Raw genomic sequence first — 27796 nt, forward strand, 5'->3', positions numbered from 1 at the left:
TAACACCAAATAACACAGTACAGAAATTTTTGTATCAAAAAGCGTCCGCTAAAATTTTTTGCTTAACACTTCGTAAAATCAACACTTCGTAAAATATTTTACATCCTGATCATCAATATACAAACGGGCAGCATAACAGCTAAAAATCAACACTTCATAAAATATTTTACAGCCAAAGACACTCGGTCGACTGTCATAGACAGTCGGCCGACTGTCTACACTCACTCGGCCGAGTGTCTAGTCACTCAGTCGATGGTCTCTGACAGACACACTCGGCCGTGGGTCATACACACTAGGTCGATGGTCGAGTCGGTCGGTCGAGTCGGTCGGTCGACACTCGGCCGACTGTGTTTATCTGCAAAAGCTGAAGACAAAGTGACGGGTTTGTGATGACCCGGAAATTTCCAACCAAATTTAAACTTTAGTCTTTATATGTATCCGACACAATAAGCAAAATCTGTAATGTTATGTCTCGAAAGTTTGAAATCTATATTCATGTAATCAAGTTACCATTTGACCATGTCTGACGATTCACAAATATTTATGTGTATATAGATGTGTGTATATAATACTTATTAAGTGATGGCGTTAACAAGGTATTAGATATATGATACTTTACAAGAATGTATTTTGTTTCAATATAAGTTTATTATGCTTATCGATGGATTTAGATGAAAATATCAAATGATTGATTTATAAGATACATTGAATTAGGATGAAGAGTCTCTGTTATGAGGTCCACTTTGAATTAGGAAACCCTTGCTTTTAACGGTATTCGGAATATTTGGAAAAGTGATTGTATATAAGAACAAAAGTGTTAATTATTGAGGATTAGACAAAAAGTTGGTGGAGGATTGAATTTCATAACCCTTGTTATTTGATTCGATCGATACTAAGTTATTTTATTTAGAAAGTTTAAGGGAACTAAAATAAACGTTAGCGTATAAAGGAATTATAGGTTTAGAGTGTAAACGTTACGTGTTTTATGTTTTTAAAATAGACTTTGAACTATTATTAGTTTGAAAAACTAAATATAATATTATTACGTTAATATTTCCATTATATACGATATATACGAGTTTATTTTTATTTTTATTAAAATGAATATATATATATATATATATATATATATATATATATATATATATATATATATATATATATATATATATATATATATATATATATATATATATATTTTACGAGATGATGAATTATTATATTATAATTAGTCAACAAACGTTTTGATCTAAACTAATATCATTAAAATTGTTTTGATAAATAGCGAGATTATGGTTTTTAAAAATAAATAACCAAAATACTCAAAAGATTAAGTTACACTTTGAGTGGGTTAATTTTTCATTTATTTAAGTCTATATTTTGATAAAGGTACGAGTCATAAAACGTCATGATTTAAAATAATATATTTTGATAAACAACGAGTCACTGATTTATAGAAGTAAATGACCACAACGCTCAATTTTATAAGTTATATTTTTATAAAGGAAATTTATTGATGAGTAAGTCTAATTTTTGTAAAAGGTACACGTCGTGTAACGTAAAAGGCTAGTTTTCTAAACGTACGAAAGTGCGCTCGAAAAACAGAAAGCGGTACATGAGTCGTGAGACCACGACCGTGTCATTTTTGTAAAAATTATATTTTTACCATGAGCGTAAATATAATATAATATTTAATTAATCCTAAAGATTAAATATATTATATATTAAATAATTTATAAAGTTATGTTTTACGTATGAAATAGGATGTGTGAAATAAAAAGTGTCGGCAAGGCATGGAAGTGGGTAGGTGGCCATCATTCTTATAAAACGAATTTGATCTTCTTTGGTTCACTTCATTCTATCTCTCGATATCCATCTCTGTAATATATCTATATTTATATTATTATTATTATTATTATTATTATTATTATTATTAATATTAAGATTATTAATATTAATTTCATTATTATTATTAGTATTAGTAGGAGTGTTATTAATATTATTTATACATAAAAATATTACGACGAGGTCATGAGCGAGCCCTTCCAAAACTAATTTTATGAGTGGGATAGAGCTAAGGAAATTATGGGTTATAACTAAAGAGGTTATGGGTAATATTCGGGGGTATGCTCATGAGATCAACTTAGTGTTTATCGTCTCCGTTGCGTTTACGTACCTTTCCTGCAATATTGAATCTCAATATTGATACGTGAGTACTCATAATTTAATTTTTACATATTAATAGTGTATCCCTGACTAGTGCTCGAGAAAATAGGATCATGCATGCTTGTACTTTTGATATTGCCCCTAGCTAGATTATGTTGAATCTTGAATTAGTTACACCTGCGGTTGAGATAAGGTATAAGATATGCATGTCCTTGGAAAGCTAGCGAAAAATTAAGAACTTTTCCTTTAGATGCCGAATGGTTTTGACGGATGGATTAGAAGTTATCGTCAAATGAATTTTTGTATTATTATTAAAAATGATTATTATTATCGTCGTTATTATCGTCGTTCTAAATTTTATCTAATTATTATTATTATTATTATTATTATTATTATTATTATTATTATTATTATTATTATAAAGGGTATTACCATTAATAATTATTATTACTATCGTTATTATTATTAAAAATTACAATTAGTATTATTATTATTCTTATTATTTATATCATTTAACTAGTTATTAGTAATTACCCTTATCATAATATTCATTATTACTAGTAACACTTAATTATTATAATTACTATTATTATCATTAAAATGAACGCGATATAAAAGACGATTTAAAAATTATTAACAAATTGATTAGGAAATAATGAGTATGAGTATCATGATGAAATTAAAATATGATAAGATATTAATTTAGATAAAATTATCGTTCTTATTATTCTTATCATTATTATTATAATTAAAAGTAACGCTAGTATTAAAACTATCATTTTAATAAAAATTATCATTTTAATAGAAATGTCGATGTTATTATAAAATATCATTACTATTATCATTTTAAATCAAAATTATCATTTTAAAGTTAATATTAAAGAGTATAGTAAATATTAAAGAAATCATAATTAGAATTATCATTTTATCATAATATCATTTTAGTAAAAATAAACATTGATTTTATTTAATAAAATAATAATGATTATTATTACAAAATAATACGACTATTACTTATTATTATTATCAATATTATTTTATCAAATAAATATGTAATACAAAGATATTTTACTAAGTATAATATAATTACGTTAAAAATACTTATCATATTGTCTTTATAAACTTTATAAATTTTATTACATAATATATATAAGAGTATAATTTATTATATAAATTTTAATATAAAATTTTATTTATTAATAAATGAATTATGTTATTTACTTTAATAAATCTTTTAAAAATATTTAAAATATAAAACGACGATATTTAATCTATATAATAATCATTCTGGAAATCATTTTAAGTCAAATTAACTTTTGTTGACTGTTGCATATTAGTCTCGAGCATTAGGATTGTGGTACACTATGACTTGGCCTAAATTGTTAGACAAATAGTGACCGACATATAAATATATATAATTATTATAGGTTCGTAAATCCGAGGCCAACCCTACACTTGTTCAATGATGTTATATGTATTTTTACTACAAAATACAGTATGGTGAGTTTCATTTGCCTTTTTTACCCTTTATATTTTTGGGACTGAGAATACATGCGCTTTTATAAATGTTTGACGAAATAGACGCAAGTAATTGAAACTACATTCTATGGTTGAATTATCGAAATCGAATATGCCCCTTTTTATTAAAGTCTGGTAATCTAAGAATTAGGGAACAGACACCCTAATTGACGCGAATCCTAAAGATAGATCTATTGGGCCTAACAAACCCCATCCAAAGTACCGGATGCTTTAGTACTTCGAAATTTATATCATGTCCGAAGGAGGATCCCGGAATGATAGGGGATATTCTTATATGTATCTAGTTAATGTCGGTTACCAGGTGTTCACCATATGAATGATTATTTTTGTCTCCATGCATGGGACGTATATTTATGAGAACTGGAAATGAAATTCTTGTGGTCTATTAAAATGATGGAAATAAATGATTATGATAAACTAATGAACTCACCAACCTTTTGGTTGACACTTTAAAGCATGTTTATTCTCAGTTGTTAAAGAAATCTTCTGCTGTGCATTTGTTCATTTTAAAGATATTACTTGGAGTCTTTCATAGCATATTTCGAAGAACGTTGCATTCGAGTCATTGAGTTCATCAAAGATTATTATTAAATCAATTTATAGTTGGATAGTGGATACTATGAAATGGTATGCATGCCTGTCAATTTTCGATGTAAAGAAAGATTGTCCTTTAAAAACGAATGCAATGTTTGTAAAATGTATCATATAGAGGTCAAATACCTCGCAATGTAATCAACTGTTGTAATTCGTTTGTAATCAATATGGACTTCGTCCAGATGGATTAGGACGGGTTGTTAAAGTTGGTATCAGAGCGGTGGTCTTGGCGAACCAGGTCTTGCATTAGTGTGTCTAACAGATAGTCGTTAAGATGCATTAGTGAGTCTGGACTTCGACCGTGTCTGCATGTCAAAAGTTTTGCTTATCATTACTAGTCGGAAATCATCTACTTATCATCCTTAGGAAATTACATGCTTATCATCTTAAGTCTAGACGCGTTTTCCAGCATTTATTGTATAATAGTGTATAGACGAATTCTTATATCTATTACTGTGAACTTTGACTGACATTTTTCAAAGATTTCTCTGTAATTTATGGGATTTTGGTATTATATATACATATGTAAATTATGTATTGAATAATATCAAATCTAACTCCTATAATCTATTCCATATAAAAAAAAATTCACTTCCCTGATCATACGAGATGGATCCCTCAACCAGTTCGAACTCCTCAGATTCCGACAGCTATGCCAATATGAATATTTACCTGAACTCCGAAAGCAGCGTCACCGGAATGGATCAACCAATTTCCCATCATCTATTCTGGATGAATTGGGGATGGGTTTGTAATATACTAAATCACTGGAGACAAGAAGAAGGTGATCCCTTCCACCCACCACAATCACCTATTGGCGATGAACCTGAAGCACTTACCGGCGAACCTATTCGAAACACCATTTTCTCTCTCATTTCTAGAGTATCTCGTCACGATTATATACTATCCCATATTACGAATCTTATTCATCCGCTCGCTCCAACCGCCAATCATCCCGGTGTACTAGCAGAAGTTAACGAACTCCGCGCTCGCATTACGGCTTTGGAGATTATGGTGCAAGGATTACAAACACCATCAGCAGCACCAGCAGCATAACCAATACCGCCAGTAACATTAACATCGCAAGTCTCAATACCATAAGCACCAGCAGCATCACCGGCATCAACGGTATCACCATCATCAACATCAATAATATCATTACCACCAACAATAATCACATCCGCATCACACGCCTCAACATCACAATCTGTACCTCGGATATCAACATCACACGCACCATAAATACCAAGGAATACCAACAACAACAAACGATAAAGTATTGATTCATAACTTCATCGGAGAAACATTCTACGGTGATTATGTAATCTCTAAAGTCTTAGAGATTATCTAATCTAGCCCTAACCCTAAATCAGTTAAGCGAACCAAATGATAGAAGGAAGAGTAGAAACCCTGACAAAAATGGTGTGTGGTTAACAAGCTAAACTTGTTTTACCAACAGCATCATCAGTACCGTTAGCGTCACCAGCATCGGCAGTACAGTCAGCATCAGAATCAACAACACCTATAAACTCCGCCAGTTCAAGAATCGCCGTGGACATCATCACTGATCAACAACGAGTAAATTGTACCAACGAGTTATGAAGTATTAACTCATTTTTTTCTGAAGAATATATATATATATATATATATATATATATATATATATATATATATATATATATATATATATATATATATATATATATATATATATATATATATATGAATTCTGAAACTATAATGAATCTTTCGTATTAAGCTATTGAGTATGAATTGAAAAAGAGTAGATATTACTCAGTTAAATTCATAGTTCTACAATGCTATGATGTACATCCTTCGTTAACAACCTAATCAGCGTTAACTACAATCTCTGTTTCAATTAAATGAACTCGGTTTCATGATAAATCAAGTGTATCATTCAATAACATGTTTGATTTTACACTTTCATCTTCAATGTACTCGAAACTTACTGGAAAATAACATTCGTATCTTGCGAAGTTAGCAAGAGTTCTATGAGCATCAGCATGATTCACTAAGGAAATATCTATAAGAATAAATAATAAAGTATTAATCACAGTAGTGAAATACTTTGTGAAGATTATGTAATCTCTAATGTTTTAGAGATTATTCATTTTTAATTCAAGCCGAAAAATCAAATGAGCTTAATATGCTATTAACTTATTGAATCTGTATTACATCAGAAGAAGATATATCCATATATATTTTCATAAAGACTGTAATAAAAATTCTTGTTCAAAATATTATCTGTGAAATTTTTTTAACAGGTAGGTAATACCCGAGAGATATTTAAATTCACAATTAATACGTTACCTTCTTCGATACTGATTCAACAATCATCAATTATACTTCCTACTTTCACAACAATATACATTCTGTTACAGAAATCAAAACAATCATGCTCATTCAAATCTAATTACATATTCTGATTTTGAAATCTCAGAATTCAACTCGAGATATGAATAAAACTATCACTCTTAGATCCTTACATCTTTCAAAACTATACTTTGACTTCAAAACTGTGATAGGAAATCACTCTTATTCGTAACACTCAGAAGAATATGAGAATCAACCGAGATTCATGACGATTTCATCCTTTGGATATTGACAATGACAATCTGCATTTAGAACACTTCAAAATTTCGGAAGACACTTCAGATAATGACCAATCGAGATGATGATCCAACCACACATTACCTGAAGTCTTGTACCTGAAAAACTCTCGAAACCAAAGTCATAGTTACCACATACCGTATCGAATTCTTTATCATTTATTAGCAAAAACAACCTTACGATTCCTTTTCAAAGTAGCCAGTTTTGTCACAGCTCCAGCAAGTCAACCTCGACTCTTCAACCGGACTGGTCTTATTATAACCTCGATTGATACGTTGCCCTTTTGCCATCGTTACCGGGGAACCTTTTATATCTCATCACATTAGCAGTAAACTTATAAATAACTTCATTAACCTTCGACTTAAACCTCTCCGAAAAGTCACTATACTTATTCATTAAAACCTATCATGTACTCACCTACATCTTGAAACGATAACTGTCATACCAATTACTGAAAAATCAGCAATCAATATTTTGAAATCTCGCAGCGTTTCTACTTCAATAGATATATAAACATATAACGTCTATCTTCTAAACTTACACACTTCGAATGTGAAGTTTCTGAAAAACATCTCTAACTGCGAACTAGTTCTCGAAATGCTGATGAAGTAGCAAAAACTGTAAACGACTTTAATGGTCAAAAGTTGATGATAAAGATCAGTGTGTTCGCAAAACTCAAAACAAGAGAAGGTTTGGAACTAGAAAACGGATTGAGCAAAGTATGAAGGAGACGGTGGACAAATCACAAGGACTGAACCTGCCTTCAAAGGATTCAGTGCCTGCTGAAATCGTTAGCGAACACCTTACTTCTTATTCTAAACCTTCACAGACAAATATTCTTCATCACCATCATATCTTGAACATTCTAAGATATCATCGTATCTCTCATTATACATATTCTCTATATTTCTAGAAATATTTTCACAACTATTCTTATCTGAGATCATTTATCTCTTCGTAATATCTGCAACATAAAAGAAACTATGTTAGTTTCTAAATTCTGAAAAATTCAAATATGAATGTTTCTGAAGTAGTGTTGGGAACTGATGTATGAGTTAGTATAATATAATGACACTTGATCAACGTGATTATATTACAGTAATTCGTGCTGAGTTTCTAATGGAGTGTGATGATTCACAGAACATACCGTCATCATGTTCCATTTACACGACTCTTACATTCGATCTAATCTCTAAACATATCAAGAAAAGATTTTTTCTTGATGACTCGGTCTTTTCCAGGGTATTCTGGTAATTTAACAAATCAAGATTTTACCATTACCATTTCCTTCTTAGAACATTAACAATGTTTATTCCAATATTCATATTTGCGAATTTCGGGCCATTACAAGAGATGTTTAATTTCAAGAAGAGGAAATGAAAGAATAAAGCTCCGAAATAGAAATAGGAGCATAAACCGCAGCAAATAAGAGGGGACATTAACTGTGGATGACAATGATTATAGAAGACAAAAGCAGGGACTTCGAAATATAAGGGAAGATATAAAACCCAACAACCACCCAGTAACTACAAACTGTGCATATCAATACGTATTGCAACGTAAAGACACGGGAAAATTAACAACACTATAACCCCAAGATAATAGTAGAAGTAAATAAAATCCTCCGGTGGTAGATGAAAGAGAAGGATGACAGATGTAAAAATTAAGAGTATATCAAGGATCAAAATAGGATGGAGCATATTAATAAATACTTTAAGGTATGAATTGAGGAAGAAATAATAGAAGATGTGAGTTGTAAGGAAATGGAGAGGGTGGATTTATGGACAGAGTAATCGAAGCAGATTATCGCGTATAACCAAAGAGGATCCTAATCTCCTTAATTACCGACGTATCAAATCTTATTATGAAGATCTTCTTCTAAATTCCTTAAATTCCGAAAATCAATCTTGACTACGCCACCGGTTAAGTCAAACCTGCATTTATTCATTTTCACTTTTAAGTGATAGCTTCATTCGTGCTCTTCGCAAAAACAAATTGTTTTATCTATATTACACAATAATGATAAAACTCTATTTATCAACTCATATTTGTCATGAAAACGTTCTTATTGTTATCCATGACGACCCCTATCAAATTTCGGGGACGAAATTTCTTTAACGGGTAGGTACTGTGATGACCCGGAAATTTCCAACCAAATTTAAACTTTAGTCTTTATATGTATCCGACACAATAAGCAAAATCTGTAATGTTATGTCTCGAAAGTTTGAAATCTATATTCATGTAATCAAGTTACCATTTGACCATGTCTGACGATTCACAAACATTTATGTGTATATAGATGTGTGTATATAATACTTATTAAGTGATGGCGTTAACAAGGTATTAGATATATAATACTTTACACGAATGTATTTTGTTTCAATATAAGTTTATTATGCTTATCGATGGATTTAGATGAAAATATCAAATGATTGATTTATAAGATACATTGAATTAGGATGAAGAGTCTCTGTTATGAGGTCCACTTTGAATTAGGAAACCCTTGCTTTTAACGGTATTCGGAATATTTGGAAAAGTGATTGTATATAAGAACAAAAGTGTTAATTATTGAGGATTAGACAAAAAGTTGGTGGAGGATTGAATTTCATAACCCTTGTTATTTGATTCGATCGATACTAAGTTATTTTATTTAGAAAGTTTAAGGGAACTAAAATAAACGTTAGCGTATAAAGGAATTATAGGTTTAGAGTGTAAACGTTACGTGTTTTATGTTTTTAAAATAGACTTTGAACTATTATTAGTTTGAAAAACTAAATATAATATTATTACGTTAATATTTCCATTATATACGATATATACGAGTTTATTTTTATTTTTATTAAAATGAAAATATATATATATATATTTTACGAGATGATGAATTATTATATTATAATTAGTCAACAAACGTTTTGATCTAAACTAATATCATTAAAATTGTTTTGATAAATAGCGAGATTATGGTTTATAAAAGTAAATTACCAAAATACTCAAAAGATTAAGTTACACTTTGAGTGGGTTAATTTTTCATTTATTTAAGTCTATATTTTGATAAAGGTACGAGTCATAAAACGTCATGATTTAAAATAATATATTTTGATAAACAACGAGTCACTAATTTATAGAAGTAAATGACCACAACGCTCAATTTTATAAGTTATATTTTTATAAAGGAAATTTATTGATGAGTAAGTCTAATTTTTGTAAAAGGTACACGTCGTGTAACGTAAAAGGCTAGTTTTCTAAACGTACGAAAGTGCGCTCGAAAAACAGAAAGCGGTACATGAGTCGTGAGACCACGACCGTGTCATTTTTGTAAAAATTATATTTTTACCATGAGCGTAAATATAATATAATATTTAATTAATCCTAAAGATTAAATATATTATATATTAAATAATTTATAAAGTTATGTTTTACGTATGAAATAGGATGTGTGAAATAAAAAGTGTCGGCAAGGCATGGAAGTGGGTAGGTGGCCAACATTCTTATAAAATGAATTCGATCTTCTTTGGTTCACTTCATTCTATCTCTCGATATCCATCTCTGTAATATATCTATATTTATATTATTATTATTATTATTATTATTAATATTAAGATTATTAATATTAATTTCATTATTATTATTAGTATTAGTAGGAGTGTTATTAATATTATTTATACATAAAAATATTACGACGAGGTCATGAGCGAGCCCTTCCAAAACTAATTTTATGAGTGGGATAGAGCTAAGGAAATTATGGGTTATAACTAAAGAGGTTATGGGTAATGTTCGGGGGTATGCTCATGAGATCAACTTAGTGTTTATCGTCTCCGTTGCGTTTACGTACCTTTCCTGCAATATTGAATCTCAATATTGATACGTGAGTACTCATAATTTAATTTTTACATATTAATAGTGTATCCCTGACTAGTGCTCTAGAAAATAGGATCATGCATGCTTGTACTTTTGATATTGCCCCTAGCTAGATTATGTTGAATCTTGAATTAGTTACACCTGCGGTTGAGATAAGGTATAAGATATGCATGTCCTTGGAAAGCTAGCGAAAAATTAAGAACTTTTCCTTTAGATACCGAATGGTTTTGACGGATGGATTAGAAGTTATCGTCAAATGAATTTTTGTATTATTATTAAAAATGATTATTATTATCGTCGTTATTATCGTCGTTCTAAATTTTATCTAATTATTATTATTATTATTATTATTATTATTATTATTATTATTATTATTATTATTATTATTATTATTATTATTATTATAAAAGGTATTACCATTAATAATTATTATTACTATCATTATTATTATTAAAAATTACAATTAGTATTATTATTATTCTTATTATTTATATCATTTAACTAGTTATTAGTAATTACCCTTATCATAATATTCATTATTACTAGTAACACTTAATTATTATAATTACTATTATTATCATTAAAATGAACGCGATATAAAAGACGATTTAAAAATTATTAACAAATTGATTAGGAAATAATGAGTATGAGTATCATGATGAAATTAAAATATGATAAGATATTAATTTAGATAAAATTATCGTTCTTATTATTCTTATCATTATTATTATTATTAAAAGTAACGCTAGTATTAAAACTATCATTTTAATAAAAATTATCATTTTAATAGAAATGTCGATGTTATTATAAAATATCATTACTATTATCATTTTAAATCAAAATTATCATTTTAAAGTTAATATTAAAGAGTATAGTAAATATTAAAGAAATCATAATTAGAATTATCATTTTATCATAATATCATTTTAGTAAAAATAAACATTGATTTTATTTAATAAAATAATAATGATTATTATTACAAAATAATACGACTATTACTTATTATTATTATCAATATTATTTTATCAAATAAATATGTAATACAAAGATATTTTACTAAGTATAATATAATTACGTTAAAAATACTTATCATATTGTCTTTATAAACTTTATAAATTTTATTACATAATATATATAAGAGTATAATTTATTATATAAATTTTAATATAAAATTTTATTTATTAATAAATGAATTATATTATTTACTCTAATAAATCTTTTAAAAATATTTAAAATATAAAACGACGATATTTAATCTATATAATAATCATTCTGGAAATTATTTTAAGTCAAATTAACTTTTGTTGACTGTTGCATATTAGTCTCGAGCATTAGGATTGTGGTACACTATGACTTGGCCTAAATTGTTAGACAAATAGTGACCGACATATAAATATATATAATTATTATAGGTTCGTGAATCCGAGGCCAACCCTACACTTGTTCAATGATGTTATATGTATTTTTACTACAAAATACAGTATGGTGAGTTTCATTTGCCTTTTTTACCCTTTATATTTTTGGGACTGAGAATACATGCGCTTTTATAAATGTTTGACGAAATAGACACAAGTAATTGAAACTACATTCTATGGTTGAATTATCGAAATCTAATATGCCCCTTTTTATTAAAGTCTGGTAATCTAAGAATTAGGGAACAGACACCCTAATTGACGCGAATCCTAAAGATAGATCTATTGGGCCTAACAAACCCCATTCAAAGTACCGGATGCTTTAGTACTTCGAAATTTATATCATGTCCGAAGGAGGATCCCGGAATGATAGGGGATATTCTTATATGTATCTAGTTAATGTCGGTTACCAGGTGTTCACCATATGAATGATTATTTTTGTCTCCATGCATGGGACGTATATTTATGAGAACTGGAAATGAAATTCTTGTGGTCTATTAAAATGATGGAAATAAATGATTATGATAAACTAATGAACTCACCAACCTTTTGTTTGACACTTTAAAGCATGTTTATTCTCAGTTGTTAAAGAAATCTTCCGCTGTGCATTTGTTCATTTTAAAGATATTACTTGGAGTCTTTCATAGCATATTTCGAAGAACGTTGCATTCGAGTCATTGAGTTCATCAAAGATTATTATTAAATCAATTTATAGTTGGATAGTGGATACCATGAAATGGTATGCATGCCTGTCAATTTTTGATGTAAAGAAAGATTGTCTTTTAAAAACGAATGCAATGTTTGTAAAATGTATCATATAGAGGTCAAATACCTCGCAATGTAATCAACTGTTGTAATTCGTTTGTAATCAATATGGACTTCGTCTAGATGGATTAGGACGGGTTGTTAAAGGGTTTCACCCAAATTCTTCCAATTCTTGCTCTAGAGCTCGATTACCACCTCAAAACTGACCAAATCAAAGACACTAAACATGTAGAAACATAAACCCACAAGATTTGGACTCAAACAACATCAAATTTAACCATTTTGACCCAAATTACCCACTTTGTAAAACTTCACACAAAAACTCAATTTTCTCAAAGATTAAAGCATGAAATGTTATGATTCTTACCCTGATAGAATCAGTAAAACACAAGGAACAAGATAGTAAGAAATATTCGAGCTCAAGAACAAGGATTAAAGATCTAGGGTTTGGTAGTTGGAAGGGATGAAGAATGAGATGTGTTTGTGTATGTGAATAATCTGGAAACAAAATGAAGAAATTGGAAGCACTAGACACTAAAATGAATTAAAATCCCACACTGTGCAACACACGGGTATTCATCAGTTATCTGATATCTTCTGTACATTATTTGGCAACCCAAACGAAGTCTAAATTAGATAAACAACCCTGTTCTGTGACCCTTGTCACAAACTGGTCCTAACCACAACATTATTTAATAGTAAATATTAAATAAAAATAAAAGCATATAATAACACAACAATAACTTTAGGGCAATTTAGTAATCTTACAACTAGGCTCGATTGAGGATGTTACAGAAAGCAAGTTGAATATTTTCTCTGTGTTGTATTTTCCCATCAAGCCATCATCTTCATCTAGAGAAACCTCTCTCTCAAGTACACCAAACACAAAAAAAATTCATCCTTTTTATCTTTTAGTTTAAAAAATGGAAGTTAATCAAGCGAACATTCTCGAAACTCTTCCACAAGATATGCTTTTGGAAATTTTATCTCGAGTTGGTCAGAATTCATCCGACCAGTTGTTCATCCTTAAGTCGGTTTGCAAAAGCTTTTTGAAGCTTTCCGAAGATCCTTTGGTATTTAAAAGGCTTTCCTTAGATCGGTGGAGACTCTCACCTTGGGGAAACCCTAAATTGATTTATCTTTTCAATCTTTGTACGGTTTTTGAAAACCCTAATGCAATTTTTCGATTGGGTTTGATAGGTTATTTTGACGCTAAATACACCGAGTTAGGGCTTATTTTTTAAAACGAGCTTCGAACAGCCAACTTAAAGAGGCTGTTTATGTTTATGGTTTGATTATGTTTGCCTCTCACCAAATAGAGGCAAAGCATGTCGGTTTACAAATTTTGAATGAAACATTCCCACCAGTGTCGGAGTTGGTAGTGGCGGTGAGAATAAAGGTTTTTGATTTGCTGCGTCAATTATGGTTATATAACCGCCACCCTTTTGATGACGTGGCAACGCCGAGCCCTATCTCCGACCACGATGGTTATTTTACACAATTCCATGGGTTTGAAATCGCGATAACAGAATGTATGTCGTGTTATTGGGCCTATGAGTTGGGTGTTTTTGCAAACCGATTTACTTATATCTAGATTTATGTTAGTATTTTTTAGATTTTGTATAAAGTTTACTCATTTAATGTAAATATTAGTAGTAATTTCTATTAATCATATGATCAGTTTATTTGCGTCCATTTTTCCTTCGTATTATCTGGATTGTTTCCATTTTGCTTAGGGTTTATCATCACAACATAGTTTTTAATTACATTAGTACATTTTAAAATGAACCAATCAATGGATCTGCACGAAACTATGTTCTTTATGTTAACAAAAAAAAAAAAAAGAACACCCAAAAAGGTGATTCCTTTTTAACATTTGTTGTTGACTAGCTGCTCTTTTACTTGTATATTGGTCTGCAATTTGCTGTTGACTTGTTGCTTAAAATTGTCAACGGCCATTAGTCCATTTGTTTTGTTTGTTCTATAGATGATGGAGAACACTTTATTCTGATCCAAAGTTTAACTACCATAAAAGGAAGGATTCCATTTGTTTTGTTTGTTTATGTTTTGTCTACGTAATGCAGAATTCAATTCAGTGAAGAATTGAATTCAACTACTCGTATTCTTTTGTTTTCTTAACTGCAATCATATATCTTTGGGTGAATTCAACATCATTTAATACATCATTAACTATTGTTTGGGTGAGTTACTTTGCAATCATGTACACTGAATATACAATGAATACGCATTGAAAGAATCACAAACATTTCTTAATTAGTTCATCTTGTTGTAACCTATTTCAATTCTGCATTAATGTTGGTTTGCGAGCTCATCAAGAAACATAAAAAATTTACACATTCATTGTTTATCCTGCAAAAGAAACAATCATGTTTTTTGGGCTATGTTTTAACTATGATCGACAACCATGTTTATTCAAGGAATTGTTAAGGGTGTATTGGATAGAAATGTTGTTGAGAAATCGATAAGAGATGTAAAGACACTACAAATAAATGTTAATTTTTTGACATTTTCATTATTTTTGACACTTAAAACATGAATAACTTTGACATGTTCTTGACAACTATAAGTATCACAAAATTGAAAGTGTCAAAAAATATGGTATCAAAAAATTGTAGTGTTAAAAAATATGGTGTCAAAAAATTTGAAGTTAAATCCGGCCCAACTACAATTCTCGAAATTCTGATAATAAAAAATGAATCCATTAAATCTGGCTCAACTACAATTCCCAGCTGAAAGTCCAATAATAAAAAAATGAATCCATTAAATCTGGCCCAACTACAATTCCCAGCTGAAAGTCCAACAATAAAAAATGAATCCATTAAATCTGGCCCAATGAAAGTCCGATCTGTTATACATTTTTAATTTTTGAAACAAAAAGCACATAAATGGATTTGAACCCAGGTCAATCAGTTAAGTAAATAACACACAAGCCACTACGCTATGAATGCTCTTGAATATTTAATGGAAGTTAACTTATATAATACTTTAATCATTTTTGTAACAAAAGTGAAATAATACGACTTTAATAAGGGTCCTAATATGTCCTATATATAGTTATATGATAGTTAGGACCTTAAATACCCAAGCGTCCTATTTTTGTGACCTTATTATCTTGTTGGTTGATCATTATGAGACACCAACAAGATAGTGTCCTATTAAGTACATTTTTATGCAACTACAAATTTAAGGGTCCTAATAGTAATATGATAGTTAGGACCTCAAATACCCAAACGTCCTATTTTTGTGACCTTATTATCTTGTTGGTTGATCATTATGAGACACCAACAAGATAGTGTCCTATTAAGTACATTTTTATGCAACCACTAATCTAAGAGTCCTATATAGTCATATGATAATTAGGACCTCAAATATCCAAGCGTCCTATTTTTGTGACCTTATTATAAAAGTGACCCAACACGTTGTATTATAATAAGATTTCACAAATAAAGTGTCCTATGAACATATCAAGTGTCCTATGAACACCTATGATAATAGGACCAAAAAATTATGTCCTATCATATAGATTTTATGACACCATGCGACTAACCTTCTAAGTGTCCTATAAAACAATAGGACCCCAACAAATTGTGTGTCATATTAAATAGCTTTTTAGGACAAAGATTTATAAGCGTATCAATAATATAACCCAAAAATTATGTATCCTATTCTTAGGACCCCACTTTATTAGCTTAGGACACCACTACTTTTGCATATGTCTTATAGGACCGCAAGAATTACCCCGTCCCAATTTTTAGTTGCTTAGGACACTTTTTCGCAGGGGTCCCAGACGAAGGGTCCTAAGAACGCAGTTTTCTTGTAGTGTACTAATTATAAATGATTAAATAAACTTTAGACGACTTTTAACCCATTAACCCAATTGGCATGTTTTAATTTTTAGGTAATCAGTCTTTTTTAAGCAGATCATTTTGTTAACTATTTCACTAGTATAAGAGTAAGAAAATATAGAAATTTGTAATGCAACTAAAATATAGAAGTATCAGATCCATTTAAAGACCCAAATTAGAACATCGAAATAATTTTTACTATTCTAATGCATTTTTTTATGAGGAATGAGAAGAATCCCGGAAAAGCAAAAAGGAACATAACCTTCGAAACGATAAACAAAACATAAGTGATAGTGATTATACTAAATTAACACAAACTAAAAGTAATTTTAACATCAACCACTCATCCATTTTCCCCTCATGTATAAACATTAAAGCATGTAACGTCTAAATGGGTTTTTGGTTCCTTATTTAAAGTAAACAAAAAGGAAAAGAACCTGCTTTAGGCCCTTACTTTGTCCCTTTGACCGCCCATCTCACCACCTACAACATTAGCTTGTCCCTTTGTTTGGCTCCCGACTTTCTGACCAACCTGCAATAATGAAAAAACATGTTTCGAGCAAAGTTTGATATAAGACTATCAAATTTTAGACATTTGGTATAAGACTATTAAATCCAAGACACACTGTCCACTTGTTATATATTTTGTTATCTCATCAATTTCGAATAACCATATTGACCAGCACCTTCCAATTGTCAAAGATTGGGCAGCTACAACGTTACATCAATATGTAAATCACTATGCAATTGTGACTATCAATCCAACATTCATTAAGTAAATATGCAATGGACACATTTATGAATTGGTGTAAAGTTACTTACAAGCTTAGGTTGTATCAGATCGTATATCTTCTATATCATTTGTGTATATTTATTTATTCTCTTCGATATTATACATGCAAAGTAAGTTTTAAACGACATAGAAGTATTTCAGCATAGTTGTATCCCACCCCTATACCACTCAAACCAAGCTATCAAGCTTCGGTGGTAGTATTTAGGATTTTAATCACCATTTGGATGTATTCAGCAGATCGTTGCACGTAATTCACATCCTGTTGGACCATCACCATTTCGCTACCTTCTTCCACCGTGTTTGAATATATCTATAATCTCTTTTCCTTAGTAATATGACACATTTGACGAACCTTCATATGAAAAGAAAACTACATGATGTTCGCTTGCTTTGCATCTATTCTAGAGTACAAAACCGACAATGCTACATCAACCCAAAAGACGAAAACATAAATGAAAAGAACCCAGTTCAGTTCCCACAAACTATTTTGCCCATGTTTTTAGAAGAAACGAAAACCCATGTTATTACTCGGGTGTTTCAAACCAAGCTCGTCCAGTTGTTCATAAGGCACTGGACTCACAAACCCAGATCTCACAAAATGCATAAACGCAGATGCATCCTCGACATAGCATCTACATAATAACCAAATCAATTAACAATCTCTTTCACCTATACAGCTATACTCCGACAGAAATAAACAGCAGAGTTAATCAAAATCCATAAATTTGATTGTATCCAAAATAAGTTCATACCCTTAATCATAGCTTTTGTATTCAAAATCAAATCAAATTGACAACAATAAAATAAACAACTTAATGTTGAACATATTCATGATTAAAAATCAATTATATAACTTACAGTAACAATCGAGATATGTAAATGTATGATGTATTATGTAGAAATCTGTTTGATTATAAGCCCTAATTCATTTTACATTGGTCAACCTCTGATTTCAAACTGCTAATAAGAAAAAAAAAAAAGTGAAATCAAACACTAAAAACCCTAATTCATAATAACACTTACCTTGATTTTCCAAATCAAACAGCTATGAATACGTTGTTTGTGTATAATGACGCAGTGAAAAACTAAATTGTAGCAAGAAATCAAAGTAGATTTTTTGATATAAAATTTTTTTATCGGGGAAGGATTTGAATAGGGTTTCTATCTTGAAGGAAGCAATTTTTTGATCGCGTATAGAATTTTTCTATCGCCTCCCGCTTCCTCTAGTAAAATTGAGCGTTGCCGTGTTTTTGAAGCTCAACCAGATGCAATATTTTTTTCAATGGACGCGATTGTTTAAAGGGTAGTTTAGTCAACAAAGAAATGAAATAGAGGAGAGAGGCAAATTTTGAGAGATCAAGTAAATCAATGGCAATTATTGAAAGTTGAGAGTTAATCTAATGGTCTTTTTATTCCATTTAAAATTTTGAAGGTTGATTAGCTAAAATCAACTTTGTTATTATATATAGTATATAGATATATTATAATGAATTGGTGCAGTCGTGCATAAAGAAAGGAAGGTGATACTCACACACTACTTTTTGATCCATCTACACTTAATTTACTATAATACCCTTAATTATACTTAGAATAATAATATAAGTTCAACTTCTTATATTAATTTTGGGGTATAACTGTGAATTTATGAGACAAAAGTGTAGATGGATTAAAAAGTGGTGTGTGAGAATCACCTCCCATAAAGAAACAATCGGTTAAGGAGAGGAGGAAAAATTATATTTTTAAGGCCAAGAATCTAATACGAATTATTTAGTGATAGAGCTTTATTGGGTCCGGGGCAAAACAAAATACTAAAAATTCTAACACTAATTTTGGTTGAGCCATACGGGTCATCTGACCTCACTTGACCCATACTCCCTCCACCCCTGGTTCCAGTGGTGGTTCGTCTATGTATATGATTTATCGTAGTTGGTTTAATTAACAATCTCTTTCTAAAAATGTCTTTCTAAGCATAATGGTACTAGATCAACTAATTAATATAGCAGAAAATTGATTGAGGCCAAGAGCCAAACATTGGGAATCTTGAAATGCATCTATTCTGATTCATGTCTAAACTTCAATTATTTGACTTTATAATAATTAGAACGCAAGAAAAATAAGAAAATAAGAATTGGTGAAAATGAGAGTGGATAACCACGTTAGCCAACGTATATATGAGAAAAATATTTTTTTGAGTAGCTTCAATAGTTAAAACCTAATCCACAACTAGCAATATTTTATCACAAAATAAATAAATAAATAAACACTATCTGTTTTGCAGCAGATTCACAAAAATGCAATCAGAATACACGAATAAAATTTCTAAAAGGATTCTATATACGGAATCAGATATATGTAGTCAACTCCCATGCATGAGTTCTGACCATCAATTAGACAAAACATTATTCTTTTTACACAGTATATGTGTAACCATCTTTTATATATATAGATAAACAGAGAATTGGGTTCATAAGATCTGGTAAGTGGATATATTCGATCTCCTAAAAAAGTTCGGATATATGGTAAAAAGTTGGAATGTCGAAAAGAGAAGAAGAAAACAGAATTAATTATGTGGTTTATTGTTATTGGCTACTCGATCATATAGCTAGCATGCGTAGGCTATAAATACGCAAGTTTCTTTCATGATTAATGCATACCAAAACTGATATCATTATATGATATGAAGACACGTTCTTGCATGAAGTGAAACTCTTGTTTAGTACCCAAGGATGACTTGCCTCATCAAACCCTCATGGTGCTAACGTAACGCCTTGTTCGGTTAATCAGGCGGTCATTCCTTGGCTAACTTGATAAGATCTTCTTGCTCATGCTAGGCCATCTCTACTTCCTTTCTAAAAGAGTGGATGGGCTACACCTTGGAGCTTTACCTTTCACATACATACATACAAAAAATAAAAATAAAAAAATAAAAAATAAAAAAAAATTTGTAAGATGAATTTGATATATGGATAGAAGAGAGATTTTAACATGCAAGATGAATTTGATATATGGATAGAAGAGAGATTTTAACATGAAGAGAAGAGCAATCTTGTTTGGTAGCCAAGGATGACTTGCCTCATCAACCCATTAAGGTGTTAATGCAACACCTTGTATAGTTAATCAGGCAGTCACGCTTTGGCTAACTTAACAGACTCTTCTTTCTCATGCTAAATCCTCTCTTCTTAATTTATGATGAGAATATCAGGTCCCTCTAAATTGATACATTCTTCATTTATGCGACTTCACACTAAAAAATAAGTCACAAGGTATCTTGTAATGTATTGGTGATTAGTACATACGCAGCTTGGGTGTAGTAAAGTCTTTGCTATAAGGCCACTTACTATCCTACTTAATTTTTACTGAACTTCTCTCCTCCACATCAGCGTCACATCAGCACAAACACTTTAACATTCCTTTTACTAAACCCTCACTATCTTACACTCCATTTCAAACTTTAACTAATTTAAAAGTATTATTTAAATACAATAAATAAATACAAATAATATTTTACTAAAAGAAATAACATTTTTAAACTAAAATAAATAAAAATAAATTACATAAAATAAAAACCTGATTACATTAATATAAATAAAAATACGATTACATTAAATTAAACTACGATAACATAAAATTAAACTACGATTACATAAAATAAAAATACAATTAAATTAACTAACTACCGATTAATAGGTATAATATTCATCCTCACTACGATCAGTTAAGTGAGGGATATCGTCCCAATGTTTCGTATACAACACGACATTAGTGGAGTTGATTATGGCGATTCTGAGTAGCCAAGCCCATTTATCATTATCCTCGAGTCACTCGAACACCTTCTTTTCTTCATTCCAATACGCAAAATGCGAAGCCTCGCAATCAACGATTAGCCTTAGATGATCGAACAAATCGCTAACGTAAAGGCCGGTAACCGCCACATCTAAGGTATCGACCCTCCCACCGTCGTATCGGTCAATGTCATCGGAAAATAATCCTTCGTCGTGAACCTCGAACGTAACCATGTTTGTGTGCACCATGATTGTGTAAAAATTGAGAGTAAAAAATGTATGTGTGACAAAAAATTTAGAGTGAAATCGTATGATTTTGGTTAAGTAATGGTGGTATATATATATATATATATATATATATATATATATATATATATATATATATATATATATGAAATGGATTGAAAAAAAGGAAAAAAAAAAAACCCCAACGGCTCATTCCATACATTCAAATTTCATGTGGCCCCACCATTTCGTGATTTACTCTCGTTGAGAGAGCCACTGGCGGTATGCTGGTGATGGTGGTGAGCCGGTGGTGGGTGGTAACGGGTTGGGTGGCGACCGCATAATAAGTGGCCTAAATGCATAATAATGATCCATGAAGTTAGATTATATTTTAAGTATTTTTCGCCATACAAACTATGTTAATGCATATTGTAATAATGCAATGCTGTCTAGCACAACAAGAATTGAGATAATTAGCGTGGACGTCTTTTGCGTGGACATCCATTTTCATGCAATAGGTCCACTAAATGACAAAAAAATGGGCTAGCGTTGATTTATTTCTTTGATAACTCTATTGCGTGGACGTGTCCACACAATACGTCAATATTAATTTCTTTTTTATTTTTTTCACGGTCAAAGATAGGAAAAAAGAAAACGTTGAAATATTTTTTTTTTATCAAACCTATTGCGTGGACATGTCCATCCAATAGGTATTTACCAGTTTTTTTTATTTTAGTTTTAAATATTATTTTTTTAATTTTATTTTTTCAAAATTATTAAAAAACCATTATTAATTTTTCAAATTTCAACTTTTTTTAAAAAAAAGTTTCAATCTGCCTCCAAAATAAAAAAAAAATTGAGAGACATTTTGTAACGACCCGACTTTTTCGACTTGCTTTTGTGCTTTGTGCTTTCACGAAATTGCGTATTTGTGCGTACTGAGCTATATTATACTCTGGAAACATTCTACATATGGATTACTTTCGTTTATATATTAAAATGATCCTTTAAGTACGTAGGTTACTTAACTTGAACCCCGGAAGTCTTTATGACCGTTAGTGTCACTTGACGTTTAGAACGAACTGCGTACTGTGTACACGTTTAACTTTTGTCGTAACCGGAATATTACGACTACGAAATACTAATTGTTATTTTATAATAACAATTACTTGGGTTTTTGGATGCTTAATTACGCTTAGTAATTTACTAGAGCACACTATTTGGTCTTGTTGGACTTTCTACCTTGTTGGACTTTAGCCCACCCTACACTAGCTAGTGGACTATTTAATTAGTCCAATTATAATAAGTTAGTGACCCATATTAATAAAAGACAAATGCCCATTTATTAGAGGGAACATACTAGCATTTTTGTTAAGCATTATCCTTAATGTTGCATGCGATCCTAACATAAGCACCAACTTTAGACAACCATTAATCAAAAAGCAAAATTTTGTCCCCCTTGTCCCCTCCCCATACCCACGGCCTAAACACCCCTCCCACCTCCTCACCACCTATAAATACAACCCTTATTTCACTCATTTCACACTTGATCTCATTTGCAATTTACACACACTTACTCTCTAATTCTCTCTCTAGTCTTTCTCACTCTAAAAAGTGTAAGTCTTTGATTTATTTATTCTTCTTCTTCCCTTCATCCACACGACATCATCATCATCATCATTTAATGGATCTAGCTTTTAGCTTTTGATCTTGTTATATCTTAAAGATTCAAACTTGGGTTTAAACCCTTCAAGAACATGGAAGATTCAAGCTTTCTAGCTTTGAATCTTCACTTATTTTGTAGATCTAAATCTTTTTAGCTTTAATCTTGTTATTTTGTTATAAAGATTCAAACTTGTGTTCGTAATCTTCATGTATCTTAAAGATCCAAGCTTTATGCTTCAAGATCTTCATGAACACTAAAGATCCAAGCTTTTTAGCTTAGGGTTTCATTATTATGTTAAAGATCTTAGCTTTTTAGCTTATGGTCTCAATACTTTCATTATTTTGTTAAATATCTTAGCTTTCTAGCTTATGGTCTCATTAATCTTGTAAAGATCCAAGCTTTCTAGCTTAGGGTTTTCTTAATACTTGAGATCTAAGTTATTATTATAGATCTCACTCACTTGAAACCTTTTTGTATTTGTTGTGATGATAAAGATCAGGTGGATCATCACATATGGTATAGATGCATGAACTTGTGTAAAATGGATAAAGGTTGAAGCTTTATTAGATTCATGCAATAAAGAGGCAATCTTGATGTACGTTCAAAACTTGTAGAATGATAGATTTTACCTTTAGTTGTGTGTTGATGGTTGAACCTTGGTCAAAGTGATGCTAAAGCATCAAGGAGTTGTACACTTGAAGCTTACAAGCATCAAGGATGAGAATCGTGATGAGCATCAACCACCAAGAACCTCACCAGAGCACTTGTTTGCTGTTTTTTGGGGTCTGATCAGACTCCTGGGCTTCTGGAAAATTAATTTTCAGATAGTTCGGTTCGATTAGATTACTTTTCGTTTAGGCCTTGACTTAATCCGATATACGGTTTAGGATTTATGGCCTTCCGAAAGTCACTACGCCCTTGTAACGTTGTGCTAAAATTTCTGACCTACTCGCACTTAAACCAACGCCACAGTCAAACGAAGACGATTTAGGTTCTGAAAATTGGTCAGCGGTTAGAGGACTCACATACGGAGCCATAGCCAGTGACTACGCGTCTTTTCGTTTTGTATAGAGGTCGTAACAGCTGTCCGAAGTCAGCCTTTTGTTTCAATCTCTATTCTTGTTAAACTTACCTTAGTATTGATGAATGATGATGATAATGATGATGTCAATGATGACACTTAAACTTAATTTATTCACTTTTAACTTTTGGGACAACATACTGACCTAGTGACCTTTGACTTAGGTTGACGACCTTTCGGACCGACTTACTACCTGCATACGTTTCGTATCGACTTTTACTGCTTATTCACTGTGAGTTATAGTTTCCCTCTTTACTTATACTATTTTTGGGACTAAGAATACATGTGCCTTTTATGTTTTACTTACTTGATACGAGTACTTAAACTTTACATATGTGTGGGTTATATAACGGCATAAAAATTCCCCTTAACACGGTAACGTTTAATCATTGGTTTTGAACTGGTGAACGCGAATATTAGATAGGGATCCTTAGGGTTTGACATCCCCACTCGGGCTAGTCGCGCTAGCATTTAACGTGTGTTTGATACTTCGAGGACATACGCACTCGCCAAGTGTACTTTTAGGAGGTATTACTATTACGTTAAGTTAGTTACCGGGTGCCCACGATTAAGCATATACTTTTTATACTGATTTAAACTGCTGATTGAAGCACTGAAATCTCGTGGTCTACATTACTTTACTGATTACAAACTATAGCTCACCAGCATTCGTGTTGACTTTTAAGCGTGTATTTCTCAGGTGCTTAGACGATGTTGATTCCGCTGTTAGACTTGCTATCTTGGTGTTAGACTTGCTGTTATGGACCTGCTGTGTTAGATTTCCGCTGCATTACTTAGAGATTTCTCAATCATGAAACTTTTATCTTGCATTCGTAACTTACATTATTTTTAAATAATGAATTTGTAACGACCTTTGTGTCACGTTATCTTTTGTAAACGCTATCTTTTTATGAATGCAAAACTGGTTTTAAAAAAGCATGTAGTAATTGACCGTGTAAAGATCCTGTTGTTGACGAATCATACACGATGGTTTTGTACGGGGTGTCACATTTAGTATCAGAGCATTGGTTGTAGGGAATTAGGTTGCATTAGTGAGTCTAGACCAGACCGAGTAGGATTCACTAATAGGACTAATCTACAACTTGCTTGTTTACCTGTTTCTGCGAAACTGCTGCATGTTACTGCTTACTTATACTGCCGTATGATCTTGCTTCATGCTACTGCTTACCCTTACTGCTATGTGAACTTGCTATATGCTATTGCTTATCCTCGTTACCGCATGCTACTGTCTGCTTTCGATTGCATGTTACTTTGTTTAGTGCTGTTGTTATTGCCATGCTATGTACTGCGGTAGACGCAACCTATGTTGCTGTAGTGCCTGATTACATGCTTGCTATATGTCTTACTGACATGGAAAAAGTTATTTTTCCTTGTTCAGATGACAGACATGCTGCCCATGACCTTTGACTTTGAGAGTGACTCAGAGACGACTATTGCCTCGCCTACTATTGCTACTGACTCACCGCTACCCTTCGACGACTCTGGCGATTCACCTTCTAGTGGACTCGTGCTTGACCTGATGGACGTCTCAGACGGAGACGAGGATCCCGAGATGATTCTAGCACCACCCAGCTCTAGACTCCTGGAGCCACAGCACCATTTCGGCGATGCTGTACTTCCTGGGGGAAATGGAGATGGTCCTTTCTGTAACGAGCATGGACATTGGGCTAGACGCATCGTTGATGGACGTGTTGTATCGATTCCACCAGGTAGATATCGACTTATGACCACCGGCCAGGCACATTCACCCTCAGATGATTCAGACGATTCATCATCCGACGACTCTAGCAAGGAGGATCCCGAGGAGGATTCTGAGGAGGACCCTGAGGAGGAGTCCGTGCAGTCGCCCTCTACGCCGCCGAATAAGCGGTATGATTTTGATGGTACCGTTACCCCAGGGATTAACGGAGGAAGACCGTTCGTGAATGCACACGGACAGTTGGTTAGGGTCACAGCCCGTAAGAGGGTCGTACCGTATCTCGCCGATCCATTCGTGCGTAAGACCACCCGCACTATGCCGTCTACATCAGCTCCATCTGCACCACCTGCACCATCCGCACCATCTGCACCACCTGCCCCACCAGCATCCCCTGTCGTCGAGGAACTGACGAGGGAAGTGCATGCCCTCCATGCTCGGGTAACTGAGCTCGAGGATCAGATGTCCCACCTGATGGACATCATTTACCCACATTCACCATAGGGCTATTGTATTAGATTTCGTTATGTAATCTCGTTGGTAGTTTCATGTTTTACTCATGTATTGTACGAACCTTATGAAGATGTATACAACTTTCTTATTAATGAATGGAACTTAATGTTGTTTAATTATTATACAGTGTTCTATTTAAGTTATTACCTGATGGTTTTCGTGCAATCTGTAACTAGCTAGCCATGCTTAGTTAACGTGTATTGTGATGTTTCCCGATTGATTACCTTATGATATAGCATTATGAATTGTTGAATGCAGAATTTTGACTTAAGTCAAAATTTTTGTTTAGAAGATCGATGGCTAACGGAAGAGGTCCGCGAGAAATCCCCACCGTAGCTCAGATCGAGGAGATGATAGCTACTCGAGTCGCCGCGGCTATAGCGAATGCCAACCCTGCTCCAGCTCCACCGGCTAACCCAGCAGTTCATAACGGGTGTACTTACAAAGAGTTCCAGAGCTGCAAGCCCTACAATTTCAGGGGAACAGAAAGGCCAGTTGGGCTGAAGTGTAATGACCCGAAAATTTCCGACCAAATTTAAACCTTAATCTTTATAAGTTTCCGACACGATAAGCAAAATTTGTAATGTTGAGTCTAGAAAGTTTGAAATCTATATTCAGATAATTAGTTACCATTTGACCATACCTGACGATTCACGAACATTTATGTGTATAGATATGCGTATATAATATATACTTATTAAGTGAAAACCTTAGACAAAGTATTAGATGCAAAATATCTTACAAAAACTTCGGTAAGTAACTTTCAAATATTTGATGGTTTACTGTTGATTTATTGATTTCTGTTTCACACCTTCCATTGATTGAGAATTATAATACATATTATTATTATATATTACTGTCTAATTATATGTTTATATCTAATATCTATATATGTATACGATTAAAGGAATCCACTAACACTCACATGCATTTGTATGCCTTTGGAAAATCACCTACCAGTTGTTCTTTTCTGTTTCCTTTGTTTTGACTTTTAACAATAACAACAATCAAACCACTCTTTCTTTATAATTATATATATGTATACATTATAGGATTTACACCTACACACAACCATTTCTCCTTTTTGTTTCTGTTTTGGAACCGAGAATCAACTACCATCTCTATTCCTCTCTCTCCCCTAATTCTAGCTTGTGGAAACCACCTTTACTTCTTTACTAACCAACTAAA

The sequence above is a fragment of the Rutidosis leptorrhynchoides genome, chromosome 11 (genome assembly GCF_046630445.1).
Source record: "Rutidosis leptorrhynchoides isolate AG116_Rl617_1_P2 chromosome 11, CSIRO_AGI_Rlap_v1, whole genome shotgun sequence".
Taxonomy (NCBI): Eukaryota; Viridiplantae; Streptophyta; class Magnoliopsida; order Asterales; family Asteraceae; genus Rutidosis; species Rutidosis leptorrhynchoides.